General features: G+C 44.4%; 1 pseudogene; it reads left to right on the forward strand.

The window, feature by feature from the left end:
• The window catches only part of LOC124033067, a 23,110-nt pseudogene extending 16,847 nt beyond the window's left edge, over window positions 1–6,263 (forward strand).
• The last annotated feature ends 1,927 nt before the right edge of the window (window positions 6,264–8,190 follow it).

Here is an 8,190-nt window from a genome sequence, read left to right on the forward strand (position 1 = left end):
CATCCTCTAACCCTCCCCTAACCCCATCCTCTAACCTTACCCTAACCCCATCCTCTAACCCTCCCCTAACCCCATCCTCTAACCCTCCCCTAACCCCATCCTCTAACCCTCCCCTAACCCCATCCTCTAACCCTCCCCTAACCCCATCCTCTAACCCTCGCCTAACCCCATCCTCTAACCTTACCCTAACCTCATCCTCTAACCTTCCCCTAACCCCATCCTCTAACCCTCCCCTAACCCCGTCCTCTATCCTTATCCTAACCCAATCCTCTAACCCTAACCCTAACCCTAACCCTAACCCTTAACCTAACCCCATCCTCTAACCCTCCCCTAACCCCGTCCTATATCCTTACCCTATAAGCCCATCCTCTAACCCTCCCCTAACCCCATCCTCTAACCCTCCCCTAACCCCATCCTCTAACCCTCCCCTAACCCCATCCTCTAACCTTACCCTAACCCCATCCTCTAACCTTCCCCTAACCCCATCCTCTAACCCTCCCCTAACCCCGTCCTCTATCCTTATCCTAACCCAATCCTCTAACCCTAACCCTAACCCTTAACCTAACCCCATCCTCTAACCCTCCCCTAACCCCGTCCTATATCCTTACCCTAACCCCATCCTCTAACCCTCCCCTAACCCCATCCTCTAACCCTCCCCTAACCCCGTCCTCTATCCTTATCCTAACCCAATCCTCTAACCCTAACCCTAACCCTAACCCTTAACCTAACCCCATCCTCTAACCCTCCCCTAACCCCGTCCTATATCCTTACCCTAAGCCCATCCTCTAACCCTCCCCTAACCCCATCCCCTAACCCCAGCCTCTAACCCCATCCTCTAACCCTCCCCTAACCTTACCCTAACCCCATCCTCTAACCCTCCCCTAAACCATCCTCTAACCTTACCCTAACCCCATCCTCTAACCCTACCCTAACCCCATCCTCTAACACTCCCTAACCCCATCCTCTAACCCTACCCTAACCCCATCCTCTAACCTTACCCTAACCCCATCCTCTAACCTTCCCTAACCCCATCCTCTAACCCTCCCCTAACCCCATCCTCTAACCCTCCCTAACCCCATCCTCTAACCCCAACCCCATCCTCTAACCCTCCCTAACCCCATCCTCTAACCCTCCCCTAACCCCATCCTCTAACCTCCCCTAACCCCATCCTCTAACCCTACCGTAACCCCATCCTCTAACCCTCCCCTAACCCCATCCTCTAACCTTACCCTAACCCCATCCTCTAACCCCATCCTCTAACCCCATCCTCTAACCTTCCCCTAACCTTAACCCCTACCCCCTTGCCCTAACCCCATCCTCTAACCTTCCCCTAACCTTAACCCCTAACCCCACCCCTATCCCGACCCCCTAAACTTAACCCCTACCCCCTGTAGGTAATAGCCCAAGCAGAACGTGGTGCAACAGTCAGGGCTCGTGTCTCTAGGATGGTGGTGGTGATGGTGGCTCTGTTCACTGTGTGCTGGGGCCCATCCAGATCTGCATCCTGCTCCAGGCCTTCGGACCACACCTGCGCTCCTACGCACTCTACAAGGTAACTCTGTCTGAAAGGTCCCTCTGTCTGCCCTACGCACTCTACAAGGTAATTATATCTGTCCTACGCACTCTACAAGGTAATTATATCTGTCCTACGCACTCTACAAGGTAACTCTGTCTACAAGGTAATTCTGTCTACAAGGTCCCTCTGTCTGCCCTACACTCTCTACAAGGTAATTCTGTCTGCCCTACACACTCTACAAGGTAATTATGTCTGCCCTACGCACTCTACAAGGTAATTCTGTCTGCCCTACACACTCTACAAGGTAATTCTGTCTGCCCTACGCACTCTACAAGGTAACTCTGTCTGCCCTACACACTCTACAAGGTAACTCTGTCTGTCCTACGCACTCTACAAGGTAACTCTGTCTGTCTGTCTGTCTGTCTGTCTGTCTGTCTGTCTGTCTGTCTGTCTGTCTGTCTGTCTGTCTGTCTGTCTGTCTGTCTGTCTGTCTGTCTGTCTGTCTGTCTGTCTGTCTGTCCGTCCGTCCGTCCGTCCGTCCGTCCGTCCGTCCGTCCGTCCGTCCGTCCGTCCGTCCGTCCGTCCGTCCGTCCGTACTATTCCAATATTCCGCCATATTCCAAATGCGATCTACCCCAGCCTTGTATTAGTCCCTTCTCCTTTAGTCAACCTGACTAGTTCCCACTACAGTTATCCTGCTGCCTATTCATTAAATTGAGTTCTATAGCTATTCTATGGTAACAAGCCACCCGTCATCACAGTGGACAAACAGCAGGCTTGAGGTTAACTCCATTTAATGTCTCTTCAATTCAGGAAGTACACTGAAATTACAACTCCAATTATTTTCAATGCGTTTCAATGACAGAAAATGTGGCGTTAGAATTTGAATTTGGTTTACTTTCTGAATATATTGGAATTTCAATGGAATTGACCCCAACCCTGGCAGGCACTGAACAGAGATGGTGGAGCGCTGAACAGAGATGGTGGAGCACTGAACAGAGATGGTGGAGCGCTGAACAGAGATGGTGGAGCACTGAACAGAGATGGTGGAGCACTGAACAGAGATGGTGGAGCGCTGAACAGAGATGGTGGAGCACTGAACAGAGATGGTGGAGCGCTGAACAGAGATGGTGGAGCGCTGAACAGAGATGGTGGAGCACTGAACAGAGATGGTGGAGCACTGAACAGAGATGGTGGAGCACTGAACAAAGATGGTGGTGCACTGAACAGAGATGGTGGAGGGCTGAACAGAGATGGTGGAGCACTGAACAGAGATGGTGGAGGGCTGAACAGAGATGGTGGAGCACTGAACAGAGGTGGTGGAGGGCTGACTGGTGGAGCACTGAACAGAGGTGGTGGAGGGCTGGTGGAGCACTGAACAGAGATGGTGGAGCTGAACAGAGATGGTGGAACTGAACAGAGATGGTGGAGCACTGAACAGAGGTGGTGGTGTACTGAACAGAGATGGTGGTGCACTGAACAGAGGTGGTGGAGGGCTGAACAGAGATGGTGGAGGGCTGAACAGAGATGGTGGAGGGCTGAACAGAGATGGTGGTGTACTGAACAGAGGTGGTGGAGCGCTGAACAGAGATGGTGGAGCACTGAACAGAGATGGTGGTGTACTGAACAGAGGTGGTGGTGTACTGAACAGAGATGGTGGAGCGCTGAACAGAGATGGTGGAGCGCTGAACAGAGATGGTGGAGGGCTGAACAGAGATGGTGGAGGGCTGAACAGAGATGGTGGAGGGCTGAACAGAGATGGTGGAGGGCTGAACAGAGATGGTGGAGCACTGAACAGAGATGGTGGAGCGCTGAACAGAGATGGTGGTGTACTGAACAGAGATGGTGGAGGGCTGAACAGAGATGGTGGAGGGCTGAACAGAGATGGTGGAGGGCTGAACAGAGATGGTGGAGGGCTGAACAGAGATGGTGGAGGACTGAACAGAGGTGGTGGAGCACTGAACAGAGATGGTGGAGGACTGAACAGAGATGGTGGAGGACTGAATAGAGATGGTGGAGGACTGAACAGAGATGGTGGAGTGCTGAACAGAGATGGTGGAGCGCTGAACAGAGATGGTGGAGCGCTGAACAGAGATGGTGGAGGACTGAACAGAGATGGTGGAGGGCTGAACAGAGATGGTGGAGGGCTGAACAGAGATGGTGGAGGGCTGAACAGAGATGGTGGAGGGCTGAACAGAGATGGTGGAGCGCTGAACAGAGATGGTGGAGCGCTGAACAGAGGACTTGGTTGGGTTGTGTTTCGGAGGACACATGGCTCTCGACCTTCGTCTCTCCTGAGTCCATACGGGAGTTGCATCGTTGAGACAAGACAGTAACTACTAACAATTGGATACCATGAAATTGGGGAGAAAAAAGGAGTAAAAAAGAATATGTGGACAACTACAAATACCTAGGTGTCTGGTTAGACTATAAACTCTCCTTCCACACTCACATCAAACATATCCAATCCAAAGTTAAATCTACAATTGGCTTCCTATTTCGCAACAAAGCATCTTTCACTCATGCTGCAAAACATACCCTCGTAAAACTGACCATCCTACCGATCCTCGACTTCAGCGATGTCATTTACAAAATAGCCTCCAACACTCTACTCAGCAAATTGGATGCAGTCTACATTTACATTACATTTAAGTCATTTAGCAGACGCTCTTATCCAGAGCGACTTACAAATTGGTGCATTCACCTTATGACATCCAGTGGAACAGCCACTTTACAATAGTGCATCTAAATCTTTTAAGGGGGGGGGGTGAGAAGGATTACTTTATCCTATCCTAGGTATTCCTTAAAGAGGTGGGGTTTCAGGTGTCTCCGGAAGGTGGTGATTGACTCCGCTGTCCTGGCGTCGTGAGGGAGTTTGTTCCACCATTGGGGGGCCAGAGCAGCGAACAGTTTTGACTGGGCTGAGCGGGAACTGTACTTCCTCAGTGGTAGGGAGGCGAGCACTGTCTATCACAGTGCCATCCGTTTTGTAACTAAAGCCCCATATACTACCCACCACTGTGACCTGTACTCTCTCGTTGGTTGGCCCTCGCTTCATACTCGTCGATAAACCCACTGGCTCCAGGTCATCTATAAGTCTTTGCCCCACCTTATCCCAGCTCACTGGTCACCATAGCAGCACCCACCCGTAGCACGCGCTCCAGCAGGTATATTTCACTGGTCTCCCCCAAAGCCAAGTCCTCCTTTGGCCGCCTCTCCTCCCAGTTCTCTATTGGCAATGACTGGAACAAACTGCAAAAATCACTGAAGCTGGTGTTATATCTCCCTCACTAGCTTTAAGCATCAGCTGTCAGAGCAGCTTACCGATCATTGCACCTGTACATAGCCCATCCGTAAATAGCCTACCCAACTACCTCATCCCCATACTGTTATTTGTTTTTTGCTCCTTTGCACCCTAGTTTCTCTACTTACACATCATCACCTGCACATCTATCATTCCAGGGTTTAATTGTTAAATTGTAATTATTTTTGCCTCTATGGCCTAGTTATTGCCTTACCTCCCTAATCTTACTACATCTGCACACACTGTATATAGATGTTTATATTGTGTTATTGACTGTGTTTGTTTATTCCATGTGTAACTCTGTGTTGTTGTATGTGTCGAACTGCTTTGCTTTATCTTGGCCAGGTCGCAGTTGTAAATGAGAACTTGTTCTCAACTAGCCTACCTGGTTAAATAAAGGGGAAATAAAAATAAAGTGCTGGTTTTGTTTTGTTTTATAACGTGAAAATAAAGTGTTGTTTTGATTGGTTTGGTGTAGGTTAATTACATGTAAATAAAGTGTTGTTTTGATTGGTTTGGTGTAGGTCAATTACATGTAAATAAAGTGTTGTTTTGATTGGTTTGGTGTAGGTTAATTACATGTAAATAAAGTGTTGTTTTGATTGGTTTGGTGTAGGTTAATTACATGTAAATAAAGTGTTGTTTTGATTGGTTTGGTGTAGGTTAATTACATGTAAATAAAGTGTTGTTTTGATTGGTTTGGTGTAGGTTAATTACATGTAAATAAAGTGTTGTTTTGTTTGGTTTGGTGTAGGTTAATTACATGTAAATAAAGTGTTGTTTGGTTTGGTGTAGGTTAATTACATGTAAATAAAGTGTTGTTTTGATTGGTTTGGTGTAGGTTAATTACATGTAAATAAAGTGTTGTTTTGATTGGTTTGGTGTAGGTTAATTACATGTAAATAAAGTGTTGTTTTGTTTGGTTTGGTGTAGGTTAATTACATGTAAATAAAGTGTTGTTTGGTTTGGTGTAGGTTAATTACATGTAAATAAAGTGTTGTTTTGATTGGTTTGGTGTAGGTTAATTACATGTAAATAAAGTGTTGTTTTGATTGGTTTGGTGTAGGTTAATTACATGTAAATAAAGTGTTGTTTTGATTGGTTTGGTGTAGGTTAATTGCATGTAAATAAAGTGTTGTTTTGTTTGGTTTGGTGTAGGTTAATTACATGTAAATAAAGTGTTGTTTTGTTTGCCAGGTGAAGATCTGGGCCCACTGCATGTCCTACTCCAACTCTTCTGTCAACCCTCTGGTCTACGCTTTCATGGGCAACAACTTCAGAAAGGCCTTTAAAAATGCCTTCCCCTCTGTCTTCAGCCCGCAGGGCCAAGGGAGAGGGGGGGGCAGGGGGAGGGTGGGGGAGGCAGGGATGGTAGGGGGGGGGACAGAGTGCCAGGCCCCCAACGTGGACACAGAGATGCACTTTCTTTCATCTGGGACCTGAAGGCCAAACGTCTCATTATTTATTTACAGTTGCGTGTGTCTGTTAGCTAATGCCTGTCGTGATCTCTGAGGTCCCAATGTGTCATGTGATTTCTGTAACTCATGTTACATGTCCCAATGTGTCATGTGATTTCTGTAACTCATGTTACATGTCCCAATGGGTCATGTGATTTCTGTAACTCATGTAATAGGTCCCAATGGGTCATGTGATTTCTGTAACTCGTGTAATAGGTCCCAATGGGTCATGTGATTTCTGTAACTCGTGTAATAGGTCCCAATGGGTCATGTGATTTCTGTAACTCATGTAATAGGTCCCAATGGGTCATGTGATTTCTGTAACTCATGTAATAGGTCCCAATGGGTCATGTGATTTCTGTAATGGGGCGGCAGGGTAGCCTAGTGGTTAAAGCATTGGACTAGTAACCGAAAGGTTGCAAGTTCGAATCCCTGAGCTGACAAGGTGCAAATCTGTCGTTCTGCCCCTGAACAGGCAGTTAACCCACTGTTCCCAGGCCGTCATTGAAAATAAGAATTTGTTCTTAACTGACTTGCCTGGTTAAATAAAGGTAAAAAAAAAAAATGTGTCATTCTATGTCTTTTATGTCTTTTTTCATTTTTTTTTACTGTCTGATATTCCTATTAATTATGTTAATGTGTATTCCTATTCATTATATACATTTGATATATATTCATTATGTTAATCTTTATTTATATTTATTATGTAAATGTTTTCTTCCTATTCATTATGTTAATCTGTATTTCTATTTATTATGTAAATGTTTTTTTCCTATTCATTATGTTAATCTTTATTTATATTTATTATGTAAATGTTTTCTTCCTATTCATTATGTTAATCTTTATTTATATTTATTATGTAAATGTTTTCTTCCTATTCATTATGTTAATCTTTATTTCTATTTATTATGTAAATGTTTTCTTCCTATTCATTATGTTAATCTTTATGTAAATGTTTTCTTCCTATTCATTATGTGGATTGTTATTTATATTTTTGGTCTCTCTAGTCTAGAACATATTAGTATTGTAGTAGTGTAGTACTGTAATACTCTAGTACTGTAGTACTGTAATACTCTAGTACTGTAATACTCTAGTACTGTAGTACTGTAATACTCTAGTACTGTGGTACTGTAATACTGTAGTACTGTAATAATCTAGGACTCTAATACTCTAGTACTGTGGTACTGTAATACTCTAGTACTGTAATACTCTAGTACTGTGGTACTGTAATACTCTAGTACTCTAGTACTGTGGTACTGTAATACTCTAGTACTGTAGTACTGTAATACTCTAGTACTGTAGTACTGTAATACTATAGTACTGTGGTACTGTAATACTCTAGTACTGTAGTACTGTAATACTCTAGTACTGTGGTACTGTAATACTGTAGTACTGTAATAATCTAGGACTCTAATACTCTAGTACTGTGATACTGTAACACTGTAGTACTGTAATACTGTGATTCTGTAGTACTATAATACTGCAATACTCTAGTACTGTAGAACTGTAATACTCTACTACTGTAGTACTGTAATACTCTACTACTGTAGTACTGTAATACTCTACTACTGTAGTACTGTAGTATTGTAATACTGTAATACTCTAGTACTAAAATACTGTTATACTATAGTACTGTAGTACTGTAATACTCTAGTACTGTAGTACTGTAGTACTGTAATACTCTAGTACTGTAGAACTCTACTACTGTAGTACTGTAGTATTGTAATACTGTAATACTCTAGTACTGTAGAACTCTACTACTGTAGTACTGTAGTATTGTAATACTGTAATACTCTAGTACTAAAATACTGTTATACTATAGTACTGTAGTACTGTAGTAATGTAGTACTGTAGTACTACAACAATGTTGTAGTGTGTGCGTGCATGCGTGTTCATGCACTGATCACAGTTTA

This window comes from Oncorhynchus gorbuscha, linkage group LG04 (assembly GCF_021184085.1).
Source record: "Oncorhynchus gorbuscha isolate QuinsamMale2020 ecotype Even-year linkage group LG04, OgorEven_v1.0, whole genome shotgun sequence".
NCBI lineage: Eukaryota > Metazoa > Chordata > Actinopteri > Salmoniformes > Salmonidae > Oncorhynchus > Oncorhynchus gorbuscha.